This window comes from Aquarana catesbeiana, linkage group LG01, assembly GCF_042186555.1.
Source record: "Aquarana catesbeiana isolate 2022-GZ linkage group LG01, ASM4218655v1, whole genome shotgun sequence".
Classification (NCBI taxonomy): domain Eukaryota; kingdom Metazoa; phylum Chordata; class Amphibia; order Anura; family Ranidae; genus Aquarana; species Aquarana catesbeiana.
In genome coordinates this window covers 794,832,086-794,856,266 of record NC_133324.1, presented here as the reverse complement: position 1 = coordinate 794,856,266, position 24,181 = coordinate 794,832,086, and the positions used below count along the sequence as shown (strand labels likewise).

The following is a 24,181-nucleotide window of genomic DNA, read 5'->3' as shown; positions in this document are numbered from 1 at the left end:
CCAGATCTTGAGCTCATCCCTATTATTTAGTGGCAACCTTTATTCAAATGAGTTTATTTGCTACGTCTTGGGTACTCCCTCAGGCTAGGTCCTCACACAATGTCCTCAGAAAGTGCTCTGTGGTGCAATGGATAGCGCATTGGACTTCTAGGTGATGTAGTAATTCAAAGGTTGTGGGTTCGAATCCCACCAGAGTTGGTTTTATATAGTCCTTCGTCATAGTGGTGCTGCTCTAATGCTTTATAAAGAAATGGATTCCATTCATACATGAGCTGTTCTGAAGTGGATTTGCCTTACAAGTTAATGATAGCACCTAGTGGTTCAAGCTTCTCTTGAGACTTGATAAAAGACAAATTGGAGGATACGCTGTGCAATTCAGAGCAAAGAGAGGGAATAGTAAACTAACCTGTATTCTATTGTTCCCTTCCCTCATGCCACGTGCAAGCTGTAATTCTTTACTATGCCCTCTTTTGTCAGCCCCACAACCATTTACTGTCCTAATCTCGCTACCTTCACTTCAATAAGAATTCCAAAGAATGCCCCATTTTAACCAATGACACCACCAAACTTCCACTGGATTCCATTCATAAATGAGCTGTAGTGAAGTTGATTTGCTATACAAGGTAATGATAGCACCTAGTGGTTCCGGCTTCTCTTGAGATTTGATAAAAGACAAATTGGAGGGTACGCTGTGCAATTAAGAGCAAAGAGAGGGAATACTAAACTAACCTGCATTCTATTGTTCCCTTCCCTCATGCCAGGTGCAAGCTGTAATTCTTTACTATGTCCTCTTTTGTCAGCCCCACAACCATTTTCTGTCCAAATCTCGCTACCTTCACCTCAATAAAATTTCAAAGAATGCCCCATTTTAACCAATGACACCACCAATCTTCCACTTCATTCCCGTGATTTCTCTCTCCTTGAATTTCGCAACTCCGTATTCTTTGGCCTGCCTCTAAACAGACCATTCCCCCTTCAGTCTATCTGATATGTTGCTGCCAGTCTTATCCCCCTTACCAGCCAATTACTAGAAGAGGTGTCAGCTACCCGCTCTCTGCCAATCTCTCCCTGGCTTCAGTTCGCCCACCAAATTAAATTCAAAATACTAAGGACATAAAAAGCTTCCCACAACTCTTCCCCTAGCTACATCATTAACCTTATCAGATAGTATCAAACAAACTACCCTGTTTTCTGCTTCCAAGAACTCCTGTTCGCTAGCTCCCTCAACACTTCCTTCCATGCTGACCTCTGGGATATCCCCAGGGGCTCTCCCATGCTCTCAAATTCCGTACTCCAATCTATATGGCTATTTCCCACTCTGTATGCCTCAGGTGATCCCTGGAAAATCATCTCTTCAGGGTAGTCTTTCCTGCCATTACCTAATAAGTGAGCTTTTCCTTTCTCCACCAACTCATCAACGGTACAAATACTGCTACTTAACATGAACTCCGGTTCCCACCTAATGATCAACAGATCTAGCACTAAGGCACATGCCCAAGTAGGTAAATTTCAATCTTAAACTGTATCTGGACCAGATCTTGAGCTCATCCCTATTATTTAGTGGCAACCTTTATTCAAATGAGTTTATTTGCTACGTCTTGGGTACTCCCTCAGGCTAGGTCCTCACACAATGTCCTCAGAAAGTGCTCTGTGGTGCAATGGATAGCGCATTGGACTTCTAGGTGATGTAGTAATTCAAAGGTTGTGGGTTCGAATCCCACCAGAGTTGGTTTTATATAGTCCTTCGTCATAGTGGTGCTGCTCTAATGCTTTATAAAGAAATGGATTCCATTCATACATGAGCTGTTCTGAAGTGGATTTGCCTTACAAGTTAATGATAGCACCTAGTGGTTCAAGCTTCTCTTGAGACTTGATAAAAGACAAATTGGAGGATACGCTGTGCAATTCAGAGCAAAGAGAGGGAATAGTAAACTAACCTGTATTCTATTGTTCCCTTCCCTCATGCCACGTGCAAGCTGTAATTCTTTACTATGCCCTCTTTTGTCAGCCCCACAACCATTTACTGTCCTAATCTCGCTACCTTCACTTCAATAAGAATTCCAAAGAATGCCCCATTTTAACCAATGACACCACCAAACTTCCACTGGATTCCATTCATAAATGAGCTGTAGTGAAGTTGATTTGCTATACAAGGTAATGATAGCACCTAGTGGTTCCGGCTTCTCTTGAGATTTGATAAAAGACAAATTGGAGGGTACGCTGTGCAATTAAGAGCAAAGAGAGGGAATACTAAACTAACCTGCATTCTATTGTTCCCTTCCCTCATGCCAGGTGCAAGCTGTAATTCTTTACTATGTCCTCTTTTGTCAGCCCCACAACCATTTTCTGTCCAAATCTCGCTACCTTCACCTCAATAAAAATTTCAAAGAATGCCCCATTTTAACCAATGACACCACCAATCTTCCACTTCATTCCCGTGATTTCTCTCTCCTTGAATTTCGCAACTCCGTATTCTTTGGCCTGCCTCTAAACAGACCATTCCCCCTTCAGTCTATCTGATATGTTGCTGCCAGTCTTATCCCCCTTACCAGCCAATTACTAGAAGAGGTGTCAGCTACCCGCTCTCTGCCAATCTCTCCCTGGCTTCAGTTCGCCCACCAAATTAAATTCAAAATACTAAGGACATAAAAAGCTTCCCACAACTCTTCCCCTAGCTACATCATTAACCTTATCAGATAGTATCAAACAAACTACCCTGTTTTCTGCTTCCAAGAACTCCTGTTCGCTAGCTCCCTCAACACTTCCTTCCATGCTGACCTCTGGGATATCCCCAGGGGCTCTCCCATGCTCTCAAATTCCGTACTCCAATCTATATGGCTATTTCCCACTCTGTATGCCTCAGGTGATCCCTGGAAAATCATCTCTTCAGGGTAGTCTTTCCTGCCATTACCTAATAAGTGAGCTTTTCCTTTCTCCACCAACTCATCAACGGTACAAATACTGCTACTTAACATGAACTCCGGTTCCCACCTAAAGATCAACAGATCTAGCACTAAGGCACATGCCCAAATAGGTAAATTTCAATCTTAAACTGTATCTGGACCAGATCTTGAGCTCATCCCTATTATTTAGTGGCAACCTTTATTCAAATGAGTTTATTTGCTACGACTTGGGTACTTCCTCAGGCAAGGTCCTCAAACAATGTCATCAGAGAGAGCTCTGTGGCGCAATGGATAGCGCATTGGACTTCTAGGAGATGTAGTAATTCAAAGGTTGTGGGTTCGAGTCCCACCAGAGTTGGTTTTATATAGTCCTTCGTCATAGTGGTGTTGCTCTAATGCTTTATAAAGAAATGGATTCCATTCATAAATGAGCTGTAGTGAAGTTGATTTGCTATACAAGTTAATGATAGCACCTAGTGGTTCCGGCTTCTCTTGAGATTTGATAAAAGACAAATTGGAGGATGCACTGTGCAATTCAGAGCAAAGAAAGGGAATACTAAACTAACCTGCATTCTATTGTTCCCTTCCCTCATGCCAGGTGCAAGCTGTAATTCTTTACTATGTTCTCTTTTGTCAGCCCCACAACCATTTACTGTCCAAATCTCGCTACCTTCACCTCAATAAAAATTTCAAAGAATGCCCCATTATAACCAATGACACCACCAATCTTACACTTCTTTCCTGTGATTTCTCTCTCCTTGAATTTCGCAACTCCGTATTCTTTGGCCTGCCTCTAAACAGACCATTCCCCCTTCAGTCTATCTGATATGTTGCTGCCAGTCTTATCCCCCTTACCAGCCAATTACTAGAAGAGGTGTCAGCCACCCGCTCTCTGCCAATCACTCCCTGGCTTCAGTTCGCCCACCAAATCAAATTCAAAATACTAAGGACATAAAAAGCTTCCCACAACTCTGCCCCTAGATACATCATTAACCTTATCAGATAGTATCAAACAAACTACCCTGTTTTCTGCTTCCAAGAACTCCTGTTCGCTAGCTCCCTCAACACTTCCTTCCATGCTGGCCTCTGGGATATCCCCAGGGGCTCTCCCATGCTCTCAAATTCCCTACTCCAATCTATATGGCTATTTCCCACTCTGTATGCCTCAGGTGATCCCTGGAAAATCATCTCTTCAGGGTAGTCTTTCCTGCCATTTCCTAATAAGTGAGCTTTTCCTTTCTCCACCAATCCATCAACGGTACAAATACTACTACTTAACATGAACTTCGGTTCCCACCTAAAGATCAACAGATCTAGCACTAAGGCACATGCCCAAGTAGGAAAATGTCAATCTTAAACTGTATCTGGACCAGATCTTGAGCTCATCCCTATTATTTAGTGGCAACCTTTATTCAAATGAGTTTATTTGCTACGTCTTGGGTACTTCCTCAGGCAAGGTCCTCACCCAATGTCCTCAGAGAGGGCTTTGTGGCGCAATGGATAGCGCATTGGACTTCTAGTTGATGTAGTAATTCAAAGGTTGTGGGTTCGAATCCCACCAGAGACGGTTTTATATAGTCCTTCGTCATAGTGGTGCTGCTCTAATGCTTTATAAAGAAATGGATTCCATTCATACATGAGCTGTACTGAAGTGGATTTGCCTTACAAGTTAATGATAGCACCTAGTGGTTCAGTCTTCTCTTGAGACTTGATAAAAGACAAATTGGAGGGTACGCTGTGCAATTCAGAGCAAAGAGAGGGAATAGTAAACTAACCTACATTCTATTGTTCCCTTCCCTCATGCCACGTGCAAGCTGTAATTCTTTACTATGCCCTCTTTTGTCAGCCCCACAACCATTTACTGTCCTAATCTCGCTACCTTCACTTCAATAAGAATTCCAAAGAATGCCCCATTTTAAGCAATGACACCACCAAACTTCCACTGGATTCCATTCATAAATGAGCTGTAGTGAAATTGATTTGCTATACAAGTTAAGGATAGCACCTAGTGGTTCCGGCTTCTCTTGAGATTTGATAAAAGACAAATTGGAGGGTACGCTGTGAAATTCAGAGCAAAGAGAGGGAATACTAAACTAACCTGCATTCTATTGTTCCCTTCCCTCATGCCAGGTGCAAGCTGTAATTCTTTACTATGTCCTCTTTCTTTTGTCAGCCCCACAACCATTTACTGTCCAAATCTCGCTACCTTCACCTCAAGAAAAATTTCAAAGAATGCCCCATTTTAACCAATGACACCACCAATCTTCCACTTCATTCCCGTGATTTCTCTCTCCTTGAATTTCGCAACTCCGTATTCTTTGGCCTGCCTCTAAACAGACCATTCCCCCTTCAGTTTATCTGATATGTTGCTGCCAGTCTTATCCCCCTTACCAGCCAATTACTAGAAGAGGTGTCAGCTACCCGCTCTCTGCCAATCTCTCCCTGGCTTCAGTTCGCCCACCAAATTAAATTCAAAATACTAAGGACATAAAAAGCTTCCCACAACTCTTCCCCTAGCTACATCATTAACCTTATCAGATAGTATCAAACAAACTACCCTGTTTTCTGCTTCCAAGAACTCCTGTTCGCTAGCTCCCTCAACACTTCCTTCCATGCTGACCTCTGGGATATCCCCAGGGGCTCTCCCATGCTCTCAAATTCCGTACTCCAATCTATATGGCTATTTCCCACTCTGTATGCCTCAGGTGATCCCTGGAAAATCATCTCTTCAGGGTAGTCTTTCCTGCCATTACCTAATAAGTGAGCTTTTCCTTTCTCCACCAACTCATCAACGGTACAAATACTGCTACTTAACATGAACTCCGGTTCCCACCTAAAGATCAACAGATCTAGCACTAAGGCACATGCCCAAATAGGTAAATTTCAATCTTAAACTGTATCTGGACCAGATCTTGAGCTCATCCCTATTATTTAGTGGCAACCTTTATTCAAATGAGTTTATTTGCTACGACTTGGGTACTTCCTCAGGCAAGGTCCTCAAACAATGTCATCAGAAAGAGCTCTGTGGTGCAATGGATAGTGCATTGGACTTCTAGGAGATGTAGTAATTCAAAGGTTGTGGGTTCGAGTCCCACCAGAGTTGGTTTTATATAGTCCTTCGTCATAGTGGTGTTGCTCTAATGCTTTATAAAGAAATGGATTCCATTCATAAATGAGCTGTAGTGAAGTTGATTTGCTATACAAGTTAATGATAGCACCTAGTGGTTCCGGCTTCTCTTGAGATTTGATAAAAGACAAATTGGAGGATGCACTGTGCAATTCAGAGCAAAGAAAGGGAATACTAAACTAACCTGCATTCTATTGTTCCCTTCCCTCATGCCAGGTGCAAGCTGTAATTCTTTACTATGTTCTCTTTTGTCAGCCCCACAACCATTTACTGTCCAAATCTCGCTACCTTCACCTCAATAAAAATTTCAAAGAATGCCCCATTATAACCAATGACACTACCAATCTTCCACTTCATTCCCGTGATTTCTCTCTCCTTGAATTTCGCAACTCCGTATTCTTTGGCCTGCCTCTAAACAGACCATTCCCCCTTCAGTCTATCTGATATGTTGCTGCCAGTCTTATCCCCCTTACCAGCCAATTACTAGCAGAGGTGTCAGCCACCCGCTCTCTGCCAATCACTCCCTGGTTTCAGTTCGCCCACCAAATCAAATTCAAAATACTAAGGACATAAAAAGCTTCCCACAACTCTGCCCCTAGATACATCATTAACCTTATCAGATAGTATCAAACAAACTACCCTGTTTTCTGCTTCCAAGAACTCCTGTTCGCTAGCTCCCTCAACACTTCCTTCCATGCTGGCCTCTGGGATATCCCCAGGGGCTCTCCCATCCTCTCAAATTCCCTACTCCAATCTATATGGCTATTTCCCACTCTGTATGCCTCAGGTGATCCCTGTAAAATCATCTCTTCAGGGTAGTCTTTCCTGCCATTTCCTAATAAGTGAGCTTTTCCTTTCTCCACCAACTCATCAACGGTACAAATACTGCTACTTAACATGAACTCCAGTTCCCACCTAAAGATCAACAGATCTAGCACTAAGGCACATGCCCAAGTAGGTAAATTTCAATCTTAAACTGTATCTGGACCAGATCTTGAGCTCATCCCTATTATTTAGTGGCAACCTTTATTCAAATGAGTTTATTTGCTACGTCTTGGGTACTTCCTCAGGCAAGGTCCTCACACAATGTCTCTGTGGCGCAATGGATAGCGCATTGGACTTCTAGTTGAGGTAGTAATTCAAAGGTTGTGGGTTCGAATCCCACCAGAGTCGGTTTTATATAGTCCTTCGTCATAGTGGTCCTGCTCTAATGCTTTATAAAGAAATAGATTCCATTCATAAATGAGCTGTACTGAAGTGGATTTGCCTTACAAGTTAATGATAGCACCTAGTGGTTCAGGCTTCTCTTGAGACTTGGTAAAAGACAAATTGGAGGGTACGCTGTGCAATTCAGAGCAAAGAGAGGGAATAGTAAACTAACCTGCATTCTATTGTTCCCTTCCCTCATGCCACGTGCAAGCTGTAATTCTTTACTATGCCCTCTTTTGTCAGCCCCACAACCATTTACTGTCCTAATCTCGCTACCTTCACTTCAATAAGAATTCCAAAGAATGCCCCATTTTAAAAAATGACACCACCAAGCTGCCACTGGATTACATTCATAAATGAGCTGTAGTGAAATTGATTTGCTATACAAGTTAATGATAGCACCTAGTGGTTCCGGCTTCTCTTGAGATTTGATAAAAGGCAAATTGGAGGGTACGCTGTGCAATTCAGAGCAAAGAGAGGGAATACTAAACTAACCTGCATTCTATTGTTCCCTTCCCTCATGCCAGGTGCAAGCTGTAATTCTTTACTATGTCCTCTTTTGTCAGCCCCACAACCATTTACTGTCCAAATCTCGCTACCTTCACCTCAATAAAAATTTCAAAGAATGCCCCATTTTAACCAATGACACCACCAATCTTCCACTTCATTCCCGTGATTTCTCTCTCCTTGAATTTCGCAACTCCATATTCTTTGGCCTGCCTCTAAACAGACCATTCCCCCTTCAGTCTATCTGATATGTTGCTGCCAGTCTTATCTCCCTTACCAGCCAATTACTAGAAGAGGTGTCAGCCACCCGCTCTCTGCCAATCTCTCCCTGGCTTAAGTTCGCCCACCAAATCAAATTCAAAATACTAAGGACATAAAAGCTTCCCACAACTCTTCCCCTAGCTACATCATTAACCTTATCAGATAGTATCAAACAAACTACCCTGTTTTCTGCTTCCAAGAACTCCTGTTCGCTAGCTCCCTCAACACTTCCTTCCATGCTGGCCTCTGGGATATCCCCAGGGGCTCTCCCATGCTCTCAAATTCCCTACTCCAATCTATATGGCTATTTACCACTCTGTATGCCTCAGGTGATCCCTGGAAAATCATCTCTTCAGGTAGTCTTTCCTGCCATTACCTAATAAGTGAGCTTTTCCTTTCTCCACCAACTCATCAACGGTACAAATACTGCTACTTAACATGAACTCCGGTTCCCACCTAAAGATCAACAGATCTAGCACTAAGGCACATGCCCAAGTAGGTAAATTTCAATCTTAAACTGTATCTGTAATAAAAATTCCAAAGAATGCCCCATTTTAACCAATGACACCACCAGTCTTCCACTTCATTCCCGTGATTTCTCTCTCCTTGATTTTTGCAACTCCCTATTCTTTGGCCTGCCTCTAAACAGACCATTCCCCCTTTTGTCTATCTGATATGTTGCTGCCAGTCTTATCCCCCTTACCAGCCAATTACTGGCAGAGGTGTCAGTCACCCGCTCTCTGCCAGTCTCTCCCTGGCTTCAGTTCGCCCACCAAATCAAATTCAAAATTTTAAGGAAATAAAAAGCTTCCCACAACTCTGCCCCTAGCTACATCATTAACCTTATCAGATAGTATCAAACAAACCACCATGTTTTCTGCTTCCAAGAACTCCTGTTCGCTAGCTCCCTCAACACTTCCATCCATGCTGGCCTCTGGGATATCCTCAAGGGCTCTCCCATGCTCTCAAATTCCCTACTCCAATCTATATGGCTATTTCCCACTCTGTATGCCTCAGGTGATCCCTGGAAGATCATCTCTCCAGGGTAGTCTTTCCTGCCATTACCTAATAAGTGAGCTTTTCCTTTCTCCACACCTCATCAATGGTACAAATACTGCTACTTAACATGAACTCCGGTCCCCACCTAAAGATCAACAGATCTAGCACTAAGGCACATGCCCAAGTAGGTAAATTTCAATCTTAAACTGTATCTGGACCAGATCTTGAGCTCATCCCTATTATTTAGTGGCAACTTTTATTCAAATGTGTTTATTTGCTACGACTTGGGTAGTTCCGCAGGCAAGGTCCTCAAACGATGTACACAGAGAGGGCTCTGTGGCGCAATGGATAGTGTATTGGACTTCTAAGTGATGTAGTAATTCAAAGGTTGTGGATTTGAATCCCAGCAGGGTTGGTTTTATATAGTCCTTTGTCATAATGGTGCTGCTCTAATGCTTTATAAAGAAATGGATTCCATTCATAAATGAGCTGTAGTGAAGTGGATTTGCTATACAAGTTAATGATAGCAACTAGTGGTTCAGGCTTCTCTTGTGACTTGATAAAAGACAAATTGGAGGGTACGCTGTGCAATTCAGAGCAAAGAGAGGGAGTACTAAACTAACCTGCATTCTATTGTTCCCTTCCCTCATGCCAGGTGCAAGCTGTAATTCTTTATTATGTCCTCTTTTGTCAGCCCCACAACCATTTACTGTCCAAATCTCGCTACCTTCACCTCAATAAAAATTTCAAAGAATGCCCCATTTTAACCAATGACACCACCAATCTTCCACTTCATTCCCGTGATTTCTCTCTCCTTGAATTTCGCAACTCCGTATTCTTTGGCCTGCCTCTAAACAGACCATTCCCCCTTCAGTCTATCTGATATGTTGCTGCCAGTCTTATCCCCCTTACCAGCCAATTACTAGCAGAGGTGTCAGCCACCCGCTCTCTGCCAATCACTCCCTGGCTTCAGTTCGCCCACCAAATCAAATTCAAAATACTAAGGACATAAAAAGCTTCCCACAACTCTGCCCCTAGCTACATCATTAACCTTATCAGATAGTATCAAACAAACCACCTTGTTTTCTGCTTCCAAGAACTCCTGTTCACTAGCTCCCTCAACACTTCCTTCCATGCTGGCCTCTGGGATATCCCCAGGGGCTCTCTCATGCTCTCAAATTCCGTACTCCAATCTTTATGGCTATTTCCCACTCTGTATGCCTCAGGTGATCCCTGGAAAATCACCTCTTCAGGGTAGTCTTTCCTGCCATTACCTAATAAGTGAGCTTTTCCTTTCTCCACCAACTCATCAACGGTACAAATACTGCTACTTAACATGAACTCCGGTTCCCACTTAAAGATCAACAGATCTAGCACTAAGGCACATGCCCAAGTAGGTAAATTTCAATCTTAAACTGTATCTGTAATAAGAATTCCAAAGAATGCCCCATTTTAACCAATGACACCACCAGTCTTCCACTTCATTCCCGTGATTTCTCTCTCCTTGATTTTTGCAACTCCCTATTCTTTGGCCTGCCTCTAAACAGACCATTCCCCCTTTAGTCTATCTGATATCTTGCTGCCAGTCTTATCCCCCTTACCAGCCAATTACTGGCAGAGGTGTCAGTCACCCGCTCTCTGCCAGTCTCTCCCTGGCTTCAGTTCGCCCACCAAATCAAATTCAAAATTTTAAGGAAATAAAAAGCTTCCCACAACTCTGCCCCTAGCTACATCATTAACCTTATCAGATAGTATCAAACAAACCACCATGTTTTCTGCTTCCAAGAACTCCTGTTCGCTAACTCCCTCAACACTTGCATCCATGCTGGCCTCTAGGATATCCTCAAGGGCTCTCCCATGCTCTCAAATTCCCTACTCCAATCTATATGGCTATTTCCCACTCTGTATGGCTCAGGTGATCCCTGGAAAATCATCTCTTCGGGGTAGTCTTTCCTGCCATTACCTAATAAGTGAGCTTTTCCTTTCTCCACCACCTCATCAATGGTACAAATACTGCTACTTAACATGAACTCCGGTCCCCACCTAAAGATCAACAGATCTAGCACTAAGGCACATGCCCAAGTAGGTAAATTTCAATCTTAAACTGTATCTGGACCAGATCTTGAGCTCATCCCTATTATTTAGTGGCAACCTTTATTCAAATGTGTTTATTTGCTACGACTTGGGTAGTTCCGCAGGCAAGGTCCTCAAACGATGTACAAAGAGAGGGCTCTGTGGCGCAATGGATAGCGTATTGGACTTCTAAGTGATGTAGTAATTCAAGGGTTGTGGATTTGAATCCCACCAGGGTTGGTTTTATATAGTCCTTCGTCATAATGGTGCTGCTCTAATGCTTTATGAAGAAATGGATTCCATTCATAAATGAGCTGTAGTAAAGTGGATTTGCTATACAAGTTAATGATATTAACTAGTGGTTCAGGCTTCTCTTGTGACTTGATAAAAGACAAATTGGAGGGTACGCTGTGCAATTCAGAGCAAAGAGAGGGAATACTAAACTAACCTGCATTCTATTGTTCCCTTCCCTCATGCCATGTGCAAGCTGTAATTCTTTACTATGTCCTCTTTTGTCAGCCCCACAACCATTTACTGTCCTAATCTCGCTACCTTCACTTCAATAAGAATTCCAAAGAATGCCCCATTTTAAAAAATGACACCACCAAACTTCCACTGGATTCCATTCATAAATGAGCTGTAGTGAAGTTGATTTGCTATACAAGTTAATGACAGCACCTAGTGGTTCCGGCTTCTCTTGAGATTTGATAAAAGACAAATTGGAGGGTACGCTGTGCAATTCAGAGCAGAGGGAATACTAAACTAACCTGCATTCTATTGTTCCCTTCCCTCATGCCAGGTGCAAGCTGTAATTCTTTACTATGTCCTCTTTTGTCAGCCCCACAACCATTTACTGTCCAAATCTCGCTACCTTCACCTCAATAAAAATTTCAAAGAATGCCCCATTTTAACCAATGACACCACCAATCTTCCACTTCATTCCCGTGATTTCTCTCTCCTTGAATTTCGCAACTCCGTATTCTTTGGCCTGCCTCTAAACAGACCATTCCCCCTTCAGTCTATCTGACATGTTGCTGCCAGTCTTATCCCCCTTACCAGCCAATTACTAGAAGAGGTGTCAGCCACCCGCTCTCTACCAATCTCTCCCTGGCTTCAGTTCGCCCACCAAATCAAATTCAAAATACTAAGGACATAAAAAGCTTCCCACAACTCTTCCCCTAGCTACATCATTAACCTTATCAGATAGTATCAAACAAACTACCCTGTTTTCTGCTTCCAAGAACTCCTGTTCGCTAGCTCCCTCAACACTTCCTTCCATGCTGGCCTCTGGGATATCCCCAGGGGCTCTCCCATGCTCTCAAATTCCCTACTCCAATCTATATGGCTAGTTCCCACTCTGTATGCCTCAGGTGATCCCTGGAAAATCATCTCTTCAGGGTAGTCTTTCCTGCCATTACCTAATAAGTAAGCTTTTCCTTTCTCCACCAACTCATCAACGGTACAAATACTGCTACTTAACATGAACTCCGGTTCCCACCTAATGATCAAAAGATCTAGCACTAAGGCACATGCCCAAGTAGGTAAATTTCAATCTTAAACTGTATCTGGAAGAGATCTTGAGCTCATCCCTATTATTTAGTGGCAACCTTTATTCAAATGAGTTTATTTGCTACGTCTTGGGTACTCCCTCAGGCTAGGTCCTCACACAATGTCCTCAGAAAGTGCTCTGTGGTGCAATGGATAGCGCATTGGACTTCTAGGTGATGTAGTAATTCAAAGGTTGTGGGTTCGAATCCCACCAGAGTTGGTTTTATATAGTCCTTCGTCATAGTGGTGCTGCTCTAATGCTTTATAAAGAAATGGATTCCATTCATACATGAGCTGTTCTGAAGTGGATTTGCCTTACAAGTTAATGATAGCACCTAGTGGTTCAAGCTTCTCTTGAGACTTGATAAAAGACAAATTGGAGGATACGCTGTGCAATTCAGAGCAAAGAGAGGGAATAGTAAACTAACCTGTATTCTATTGTTCCCTTCCCTCATGCCACGTGCAAGCTGTAATTGTTTACTATGCCCTCTTTTGTCAGCCCCACAACCATTTACTGTCCTAATCTCGCTACCTTCACTTCAATAAGAATTCCAAAGAATGCCCCATTTTAACCAATGACACCACCAAACTTCCACTGGATTCCATTCATAAATGAGCTGTAGTGAAGTTGATTTGCTATACAAGGTAATGATAGCACCTAGTGGTTCCGGCTTCTCTTGAGATTTGATAAAAGACAAATTGGAGGGTACGCTGTGCAATTAAGAGCAAAGAGAGGGAATACTAAACTAACCTGCATTCTATTGTTCCCTTCCCTCATGCCAGGTGCAAGCTGTAATTCTTTACTATGTCCTCTTTTGTCAGCCCCACAACCATTTTCTGTCCAAATCTCGCTACCTTCACCTCAATAAAAATTTCAAAGAATGCCCCATTTTAACCAATGACACCACCAATCTTCCACTTCATTCCCGTGATTTCTCTCTCCTTGAATTTCGCAACTCCGTATTCTTTGGCCTGCCTCTAAACAGACCATTCCCCCTTCAGTCTATCTGATATGTTGCTGCCAGTCTTATCCCCCTTACCAGCCAATTACTAGAAGAGGTGTCAGCTACCCGCTCTCTGCCAATCTCTCCCTGGCTTCAGTTCGCCCACCAAATTAAATTCAAAATACTAAGGACATAAAAAGCTTCCCACAACTCTTCCCCTAGCTACATCATTAACCTTATCAGATAGTATCAAACAAACTACCCTGTTTTCTGCTTCCAAGAACTCCTGTTCGCTAGCTCCCTCAACACTTCCTTCCATGCTGACCTCTGGGATATCCCCAGGGGCTCTCCCATGCTCTCAAATTCCGTACTCCAATCTATATGGCTATTTCCCACTCTGTATGCCTCAGGTGATCCCTGGAAAATCATCTCTTCAGGGTAGTCTTTCCTGCCATTACCTAATAAGTGAGCTTTTCCTTTCTCCACCAACTCATCAACGGTACAAATACTGCTACTTAACATGAACTCCGGTTCCCACCTAAAGATCAACAGATCTAGCACTAAGGCACATGCCCAAATAGGTAAATTTCAATCTTAAACTGTATCTGGACCAGATCTTGAGCTCATCCCTATTATTTAGTGGCAACCTTTATTCAAATGAGTTTATTTGCTACGACTTGGGTACTTCCTCAGGCAAGGTCCTCAAACAATGTCATCAGAGAGAGCTCTGTGGCGCAATGGATAGCGCATTGGACTTCTAGGAGATGTAGTAATTCAAAGGTTGTGGGTTCGAGTCCCACCAGAGTTGGTTTTATATAGTCCTTCGTCATAGTGGTGTTGCTCTAATGCTTTATAAAGAAATGGATTCCATTCATAAATAAGCTGTAGTGAAGTTGATTTGCTATACAAGTTAATGATAGCACCTAGTGGTTCCGGCTTCTCTTGAGATTTGATAAAAGACAAATTGGAGGATGCACTGTGCAATTCAGAGCAAAGAAAGGGAATACTAAACTAACCTGCATTCTATTGTTCCCTTCCCTCATGCCAGGTGCAAGCTGTAATTCTTTACTATGTTCTCTTTTGTCAGCCCCACAACCATTTACTGTCCAAATCTCGCTACCTTCACCTCAATAAAAATTTCAAAGAATGCCCCATTATAACCAATGACACCACCAATCTTACACTTCTTTCCTGTGATTTCTCTCTCCTTGAATTTCGCAACTCCGTATTCTTTGGCCTGCCTCTAAACAGACCATTCCCCCTTCAGTCTATCTGATATGTTGCTGCCAGTCTTATCCCCCTTACCAGCCAATTACTAGAAGAGGTGTCAGCCACCCGCTCTCTGCCAATCTCTCCCTGGCTTCAGTTCGCCCACCAAATCAAATTCAAAATACTAAGGACATAAAAAGCTTCCCACAACTAAATGAGCTGTAGTGATGTTGATTTGCTATACAAGGTAATGATAGCACCTAGTGGTTCCGGCTTCTCTTGAGATTTGATAAAAGACAAATTGGAGGGTACGCTGTGCAATTCAGAGCAAAGAGAGGGAATACTAAACTAACCTGCATTCTATTGTTCCCTTCCCTCATGCCAGGTGCAAGCTGTAATTCTTTACTATGTCCTCTTTTGTCAGCCCCACAACCATTTACTGTCCAAATATCGCTACCTTCACCTCAATAAAAATTTCAAAGAATGCCCCATTTTAACCAATGACACCACCAATCTTCCACTTCATTCCCATGATTTCTCTCTCCTTGAACTTCGCAACTCCGTATTCTTTAGCCTGCCTCTAAAAGGACCATTCCCCCTTCAGTCTATCTGATATGTTGCTGCCAGTCTTATCCCCCTTACCAGCCAATTACTAGCAGAGGTGTCAGCCACCCGCTCTCTGCCAATCACTCCCTGGCTTCAGTTCGCCCACCAAATCAAATTCAAAATACTAAGGACATAAAAAGCTTCCCACAACTCTGCCCCTAGATACATCATTAACCTTATCAGATAGTATCAAACAAACTACCCTGTTTTCTGCTTCCAAGAACTCCTGTTCGCTAGCTCCCTCAACACTTCCTTCCATGCTGGCCTCTGGGATATCCCCAGGGGCTCTCCCATGCTCTCAAATTCCCTACTCCAATCTATATGGCTATTTCCCACTCTGTATGCCTCAGGTGATCCCTGGAAAATCATCTCTTCAGGGTAGTCTTTCCTGCCATTTCCTAATAAGTGAGCTTTTCCTTTCTCCACCAATCCATCAACGGTACAAATACTACTACTTAACATGAACTTCGGTTCCCACCTAAAGATCAACAGATCTAGCACTAAGGCACATGCCCAAGTAGGAAAATGTCAATCTTAAACTGTATCTGGACCAGATCTTGAGCTCATCCCTATTATTTAGTGGCAACCTTTATTCAAATGAGTTTATTTGCTACGTCTTGGGTACTTCCTCAGGCAAGGTCCTCACCCAATGTCCTCAGAGAGGGCTTTGTGGCGCAATGGATAGCGCATTGGACTTCTAGTTGATGTAGTAATTCAAAGGTTGTGGGTTCGAATCCCACCAGAGTTGGTTTTATATAGTCCTTCGTCATAGTGGTGCTGCTCTAATGCTTTATAAAGAAATGGATTCCATTCATACATGAGCTGTACTGAAGTGGATTTGCCTTACAAGTTAATGATAGCACCTAGTGGTTCAGTCTTCTCTTGAGACTTGATAAAAGACAAATTGGAGGGTACGCTGTGCAATTCAGAGCAAAGAGAGGGAATAGTAAACTAACCTACATTCTATTGTTCCCTTCCCTCATGCCACGTGCAAGCTGTAATTCTTTACTATGCCCTCTTTTGTCAGCCCCACAACCATTTACTGTCCTAATCTCGCTACCTTCACTTCAATAAGAATTCCAAAGAATGCCCCATTTTAAGCAATGACACCACCAAACTTCCACTGGATTCCATTCATAAATGAGCTGTAGTGAAATTGATTTGCTATACAAGTTAAGGATAGCACCTAGTGGTTCCGGCTTCTCTTGAGATTTGATAAAAGACAAATTGGAGGGTACGCTGTGAAATTCAGAGCAAAGAGAGGGAATACTAAACTAACCTGCATTCTATTGTTCCCTTCCCTCATGCCAGGTGCAAGCTGTAATTCTTTACTATGTCCTCTTTCTTTTGTCAGCCCCACAACCATTTACTGTCCAAATCTCGCTACCTTCACCTCAAGAAAAATTTCAAAGAATGCCCCATTTTAACCAATGACACCACCAATCTTCCACTTCATTCCCGTGATTTCTCTCTCCTTGAATTTCGCAACTCCGTATTCTTTGGCCTGCCTCTAAACAGACCATTCCCCCTTCAGTTTATCTGATATGTTGCTGCCAGTCTTATCCCCCTTACCAGCCAATTACTAGAAGAGGTGTCAGCTACCCGCTCTCTGCCAATCTCTCCCTGGCTTCAGTTCGCCCACCAAATTAAATTCAAAATACTAAGGACATAAAAAGCTTCCCACAACTCTTCCCCTAGCTACATCATTAACCTTATCAGATAGTATCAAACAAACTACCCTGTTTTCTGCTTCCAAGAACTCCTGTTCGCTAGCTCCCTCAACACTTCCTTCCATGCTGACCTCTGGGATATCCCCAGGGGCTCTCCCATGCTCTCAAATTCCGTACTCCAATCTATATGGCTATTTCCCACTCTGTATGCCTCAGGTGATCCCTGGAAAATCATCTCTTCAGGGTAGTCTTTCCTGCCATTACCTAATAAGTGAGCTTTTCCTTTCTCCACCAACTCATCAACGGTACAAATACTGCTACTTAACATGAACTCCGGTTCCCACCTAAAGATCAACAGATCTAGCACTAAGGCACATGCCCAAATAGGTAAATTTCAATCTTAAACTGTATCTGGACCAGATCTTGAGCTCATCCCTATTATTTAGTGGCAACCTTTATTCAAATGAGTTTATTTGCTACGACTTGGGTACTTCCTCAGGCAAGGTCCTCAAACAATGTCATCAGAAAGAGCTCTGTGGTGCAATGGATAGTGCATTGGACTTCTAGGAGATGTAGTAATTCAAAGGTTGTGGGTTCGAGTCCCACCAGAGTTGGTTTTATATAGTCCTTCGTCATAGTGGTGTTGCTCTAATGCTTTATAAAGAAATGGATTCCATTCATAAATGAGCTGTAGTGAAGTTGATTTGCTATACAAGTTAATGATAGCACCTAGTGGTTCCGGCTTCTCTTGAGATTTGATAAAAGACAAATTGGAGGATGCACTGTGCAATTCAGAGCAAAGAAAGGGAATACTAAACTAACCTGCATTCTATTGTTCCCTTCCCTCATGCCAGGTGCAAGCTGTAATTCTTTACTATGTTCTCTTTTGTCAGCCCCACAACCATTTACTGTCCAAATCTCGCTACCTTCACCTCAATAAAAATTTCAAAGAATGCCCCATTATAACCAATGACACTACCAATCTTCCACTTCATTCCCGTGATTTCTCTCTCCTTGAATTTCGCAACTCCGTATTCTTTGGCCTGCCTCTAAACAGACCATTCCCCCTTCAGTCTATCTGATATGTTGCTGCCAGTCTTATCCCCCTTACCAGCCAATTACTAGCAGAGGTGTCAGCCACCCGCTCTCTGCCAATCACTCCCTGGTTTCAGTTCGCCCACCAAATCAAATTCAAAATACTAAGGACATAAAAAGCTTCCCACAACTCTGCCCCTAGATACATCATTAACCTTATCAGATAGTATCAAACAAACTACCCTGTTTTCTGCTTCCAAGAACTCCTGTTCGCTAGCTCCCTCAACACTTCCTTATATGCTGGCCTCTGGGATATCCCCAGGGGCTCTCCCATCCTCTCAAATTCCCTACTCCAATCTATATGGCTATTTCCCACTCTGTATGCCTCAGGTGATCCCTGTAAAATCATCTCTTCAGGGTAGTCTTTCCTGCCATTTCCTAATAAGTGAGCTTTTCCTTTCTCCACCAACTCATCAACGGTACAAATACTGCTACTTAACATGAACTCCAGTTCCCACCTAAAGATCAACAAATCTAGCACTAAGGCACATGCCCAAGTAGGTACATTTCAATCTTAAACTGTATCTGGACCAGATCTTGAGCTCATCCCTATTATTTAGTGGCAACCTTTATTCAAATGAGTTTATTTGCTACGTCTTGGGTACTTCCTCAGGCAAGGTCCTCACACAATGTCTCTGTGGCGCAATGGATAGCGCATTGGACTTCTAGTTGAGGTAGTAATTCAAAGGTTGTGGGTTCGAATCCCACCAGAGTCGGTTTTATATAGTCCTTCGTCATAGTGGTCCTGCTCTAATGCTTTATAAAGAAATAGATTCCATTCATAAATGAGCTGTACTGAAGTGGATTTGCCTTACAAGTTAATGATAGCACCTAGTGGTTCAGGCTTCTCTTGAGACTTGGTAAAAGACAAATTGGAGGGTACGCTGTGCAATTCAGAGCAAAGAGAGGGAATAGTAAACTAACCTGCATTCTATTGTTCCCTTCCCTCATGCCACGTGCAAGCTGTAATTCTTTACTATGCCCTCTTTTGTCAGCCCCACAACCATTTACTGTCCTAATCTCGCTACCTTCACTTCAATAAGAATTCCAAAGAATGCCCCATTTTAAAAAATGACACCACCAAGCTGTCACTGGATTACATTCATAAATGAGCTGTAGTGAAATTGATTTGCTATACAAGTTAATGATAGCACCTAGTGGTTCCGGCTTCTCTTGAGATTTGATAAAAGGCAAATTGGAGGGTACGCTGTGCAATTCAGAGCAAAGAGAGGGAATACTAAACTAACCTGCATTCTATTGTTCCCTTCCCTCATGCCAGGTGCAAGCTGTAATTCTTTACTATGTCCTCTTTCTTTTGTCAGCCCCACAACCATTTACTGTCCAAATATCGCTACCTTCACCTCAATAAAAATTTCAAAGAATGCCCCATTTTAACCAATGACACCACCAATCTTCCACTTCATTCCCGTGATTTCTCTCTCCTTGAATTTCGCAACTCCGTATTCTTTGGCCTGCCTCTAAACAGACCATTCCCCCTTCAGTCTATCTGATATGTTGCTGCCAGTCTTATCCCCCTTACCAGCCAATTACTAGAAGAGGTGTCAGCCACCCGCTCTCTGCCAATCTCTCCCTGGCTTCAGTTCGCCCACCAAATCAAATTCAAAATACTAAGGACATAAAAAGCTTCCCACAACTAAATGAGCTGTAGTGAAGTTGATTTGCTATACAAGGTAATGATAGCACCTAGTGGTTCCGGCTTCTCTTGAGATTTGATAAAAGACAAATTGGAGGGTACGCTGTGCAATTCAGAGCAAAGAGAGGGAATACTAAACTAACCTGCATTCTATTGTTCCCTTCCCTCATGCCAGGTGCAAGCTGTAATTCTTTACTATGTCCTCTTTTGTCAGCCCCACAACCATTTACTGTCCAAATATCGCTACCTTCACCTCAATAAAAATTTCAAAGAATGCCCCATTTTAACCAATGACACCACCAATCTTCCACTTCATTCCCATGATTTCTCTCTCCTTGAATTTCGCAACTCCGTATTCTTTGGCCTGCCTCTAAACAGACCATTCCCCCTTCAGTCTATCTGATATGTTGCTGCCAGTCTTATCACCCTTACCAGCCATTTACTAGCAGAGGTTTCAGCCACCCGCTCTCTGCCAATCACTCCCTGGCTTCAGTTCGCCCACCAAATCAAATTCAAAATACTAAGGACATAAAAAGCTTCCCACAACTCTGCTCCTAGATACATCATTAACCTTATCAGATAGTATCAAACAAACTACCCTGTTTTCTGCTTCCAAGAACTCCTGTTCGCTAGCTCCCTCAACACTTCCTTCCATGCTGGCCTCTGGGATATCCCCAGGGGCTCTCCCATGCTCTCAAATTCCCTACTCCAATCTATATGGCTATTTCCCACTCTGTATGCCTCAGGTGATCCCTGGAAAATCATCTCTTCAGGGTAGTCTTTCCTGCCATTTCCTAATAAGTGAGCTTTTCCTTTCTCCACCAATCCATCAACGGTACAAATACTACTACTTAACATGAACTTCGGTTCCCACCTAAAGATCAACAGATCTAGCACTAAGGCACATGCCCAAGTAGGAAAATTTCAATCTTAAACTGTATCTGGACCAGATCTTGAGCTCATCCCTATTATTTAGTGGCAACCTTTATTCAAATGAGTTTATTTGCTACGTCTTGGGTACTTCCTCAGGCAAGGTCTTCACACAATGTCCTCAGAGAGGGCTCTGTGGCGCAATGGATAGCGCATTGGACTTCTAGTTGATGTAGTAATTCAAAGGTTGTGGGTTCGAATCCCACCAGAGTCGGTTTTATATAGTCCTTTGTCATAGTGGTGCTGCTCTAATGCTTTATAAAGAAATGGATTCCATTCATACATGAGCTGTACTGAAGTGGATTTGCCTTACAAGTTAATGATAGCACCTAGTGGTTCAGGCTTCTCTTGAGACTTGATAAAAGACAAATTGGAGGGTACGCTGTGCAATTCAGAGCAAAGAGAGGGAATAGTAAACTAACCTACATTCTATTGTTCCCTTCCCTCATGCCACGTGCAAGCTGTAATTCTTTACTATGCCCTCTTTTGTCAGCCCCACAACCATTTACTGTCCTAATCTCGCTACCTTCACTTCAATAAGATTTCCAAAGAATGCCCCATTTTAAGCAATGACACCACCAAACTTCCACTGGATTCCATTCATAAATGAGCTGTAGTGAAATTGATTTGCTATACAAGTTAAGGATAGCACCTAGTGGTTCCGGCTTCTCTTGAGATTTGATAAAAGACAAATTGGAGGGTACGCTGTGCAATTCAGAGCAAAGAGTTGGAATACTAAACTAACCTGCATTCTATTGTTCCCTTCCCTCATGCCAGGTGCAAGCTGTAATTCTTTACTATGTCCTCTTTCTTTTGTCAGCCCCACAACCATTTACTGTCCAAATCTCGCTACCTTCACCTCAATAAAAATTTCAAAGAATGCCCCATTTTAACCAATGACACCACCAATCTTCCACTTCATTCCCGTGATTTCTCTCTCCTTGAATTTCGCAACTCCGTATTCTTTGGCCTGCCTCTAAACAGACCATTCCCCCTTCAGTCTATCTGATATGTTGCTGCCAGTCTTATCCCCCTTACCAGCCAATTACTAGAAGAGGTGTCAGCTACCCGCTCTCTGCCAATCTCTCCCTGGCTTCAGTTCGCCCACCAAATTAAATTCAAAATACTAAGGACATAAAAAGCTTCCCACAACTCTTCCCCTAGCTACATCATTAACCTTATCAGATAGTATCAAACAAACTACCCTGTTTTCTGCTTCCAAGAACTCCTGTTCGCTAGCTCCCTCAACACTTCCTTCCATGCTGACCTCTGGGATATCCCCAGGGGCTCTCCCATGCTCTCAAATTCCGTACTCCAATCTATATGGCTATTTCCCACTCTGTATGCCTCAGGTGATCCCTGGAAAATCATCTCTTCAGGGTAGTCTTTCCTGCCATTACCTAATAAGTGAGCTTTTCCTTTCTCCACCAACTCATCAACGGTACAAATACTGCTACTTAACATGAACTCCGGTTCCCACCTAAAGATCAACAGATCTAGCACTAAGGCACATGCCCAAATAGGTAAATTTCAATCTTAAACTGTATCTGGACCAGATCTTGAGCTCATCCCTATTATTTAGTGGCAACCTTTATTCAAATGAGTTTATTTGCTACGACTTGGGTACTTCCTCAGGCAAGGTCCTCAAACAATGTCATCAGAAAGAGCTCTGTGGTGCAATGGATAGTGCATTGGACTTCTAGGAGATGTAGTAATTCAAAGGTTGTGGGTTCGAGTCCCACCAGAGTTGGTTTTATATAGTCCTTCGTCATAGTGGTGTTGCTCTAATGCTTTATAAAGAAATGGATTCCATTCATAAATGAGCTGTAGTGAAGTTGATTTGCTATACAAGTTAATGATAGCACCTAGTGGTTCCGGCTTCTCTTGAGATTTGATAAAAGACAAATTGGAGGATGCACTGTGCAATTCAGAGCAAAGAAAGGGAATACTAAACTAACCTGCATTCTATTGTTCCCTTCCCTCATGCCAGGTGCAAGCTGTAATTCTTTACTATGTTCTCTTTTGTCAGCCCCACAACCATTTACTGTCCAAATCTCGCTACCTTCACCTCAATAAAAATTTCAAAGAATGCCCCATTATAACCAATGACACTACCAATCTTCCACTTCATTCCCGTGATTTCTCTCTCCTTGAATTTCGCAACTCCGTATTCTTTGGCCTGCCTCTAAACAGACCATTCCCCCTTCAGTCTATCTGATATGTTGCTGCCAGTCTTATCCCCCTTACCAGCCAATTACTAGCAGAGGTGTCAGCCACCCGCTCTCTGCCAATCACTCCCTGGTTTCAGTTCGCCCACCAAATCAAATTCAAAATACTAAGGACATAAAAAGCTTCCCACAACTCTGCCCCTAGATACATCATTAACCTTATCAGATAGTATCAAACAAACTACCCTGTTTTCTGCTTCCAAGAACTCCTGTTCGCTAGCTCCCTCAACACTTCCTTATATGCTGGCCTCTGGGATATCCCCAGGGGCTCTCCCATCCTCTCAAATTCCCTACTCCAATCTATATGGCTATTTCCCACTCTGTATGCCTCAGGTGATCCCTGTAAAATCATCTCTTCAGGGTAGTCTTTCCTGCCATTTCCTAATAAGTGAGCTTTTCCTTTCTCCACCAACTCATCAACGGTACAAATACTGCTACTTAACATGAACTCCAGTTCCCACCTAAAGATCAACAAATCTAGCACTAAGGCACATGCCCAAGTAGGTACATTTCAATCTTAAACTGTATCTGGACCAGATCTTGAGCTCATCCCTATTATTTAGTGGCAACCTTTATTCAAATGAGTTTATTTGCTACGTCTTGGGTACTTCCTCAGGCAAGGTCCTCACACAATGTCTCTGTGGCGCAATGGATAGCGCATTGGACTTCTAGTTGAGGTAGTAATTCAAAGGTTGTGGGTTCGAATCCCACCAGAGTCGGTTTTATATAGTCCTTCGTCATAGTGGTCCTGCTCTAATGCTTTATAAAGAAATAGATTCCATTCATAAATGAGCTGTACTGAAGTGGATTTGCCTTACAAGTTAATGATAGCACCTAGTGGTTCAGGCTTCTCTTGAGACTTGGTAAAAGACAAATTGGAGGGTACGCTGTGCAATTCAGAGCAAAGAGAGGGAATAGTAAACTCTTCTGCATTCTATTGTTCCCTTCCCTCATGCCACGTGCAAGCTGTAATTCTTTACTATGCCCTCTTTTGTCAGCCCCACAACCATTTACTGTCCTAATCTCGCTACCTTCACTTCAATAAGAATTCCAAAGAATGCCCCATTTTAAAAAATGACACCACCAAGCTGTCACTGGATTACATTCATAAATGAGCTGTAGTGAAATTGATTTGCTATACAAGTTAATGATAGCACCTAGTGGTTCCGGCTTCTCTTGAGATTTGATAAAAGGCAAATTGGAGGGTACGCTGTGCAA

General features: G+C 42.8%; 8 non-coding genes across 8 annotated transcripts; all 8 read left to right on the top strand.

The window, feature by feature from the left end:
• The first annotated feature begins 3,176 nt into the window (after nucleotides 1-3,176).
• On the top strand, nucleotides 3,177-3,261 carry TRNAR-UCU (transfer RNA arginine (anticodon UCU)). Its single transcript is given in 2 exon segments — nucleotides 3,177-3,213; nucleotides 3,226-3,261. It is a non-coding gene; the product is annotated as a tRNA-Arg (tRNA).
• A 1,124-nt stretch (nucleotides 3,262-4,385) lies between these two features.
• On the top strand, nucleotides 4,386-4,470 carry TRNAR-UCU (transfer RNA arginine (anticodon UCU)). Its single transcript is given in 2 exon segments — nucleotides 4,386-4,422; nucleotides 4,435-4,470. It is a non-coding gene; the product is annotated as a tRNA-Arg (tRNA).
• Nucleotides 4,471-7,118: 2,648 nt separating this feature from the next.
• TRNAR-UCU (transfer RNA arginine (anticodon UCU)) lies at nucleotides 7,119-7,203 on the top strand. Its single transcript is given in 2 exon segments — nucleotides 7,119-7,155; nucleotides 7,168-7,203. It is a non-coding gene; the product is annotated as a tRNA-Arg (tRNA).
• A 7,091-nt stretch (nucleotides 7,204-14,294) lies between these two features.
• Nucleotides 14,295-14,379, top strand: TRNAR-UCU (transfer RNA arginine (anticodon UCU)). The gene is given in 2 exon segments: nucleotides 14,295-14,331; nucleotides 14,344-14,379. It is a non-coding gene; the product is annotated as a tRNA-Arg (tRNA).
• Nucleotides 14,380-16,049: 1,670 nt separating this feature from the next.
• Nucleotides 16,050-16,134, top strand: TRNAR-UCU (transfer RNA arginine (anticodon UCU)). The gene is given in 2 exon segments: nucleotides 16,050-16,086; nucleotides 16,099-16,134. It is a non-coding gene; the product is annotated as a tRNA-Arg (tRNA).
• Nucleotides 16,135-18,782: 2,648 nt separating this feature from the next.
• On the top strand, nucleotides 18,783-18,867 carry TRNAR-UCU (transfer RNA arginine (anticodon UCU)). Its single transcript is given in 2 exon segments — nucleotides 18,783-18,819; nucleotides 18,832-18,867. It is a non-coding gene; the product is annotated as a tRNA-Arg (tRNA).
• Nucleotides 18,868-20,864: 1,997 nt separating this feature from the next.
• Nucleotides 20,865-20,949, top strand: TRNAR-UCU (transfer RNA arginine (anticodon UCU)). The gene is given in 2 exon segments: nucleotides 20,865-20,901; nucleotides 20,914-20,949. It is a non-coding gene; the product is annotated as a tRNA-Arg (tRNA).
• Nucleotides 20,950-23,597: 2,648 nt separating this feature from the next.
• On the top strand, nucleotides 23,598-23,682 carry TRNAR-UCU (transfer RNA arginine (anticodon UCU)). The gene is given in 2 exon segments: nucleotides 23,598-23,634; nucleotides 23,647-23,682. It is a non-coding gene; the product is annotated as a tRNA-Arg (tRNA).
• Nucleotides 23,683-24,181: the final 499 nt, after the last annotated feature.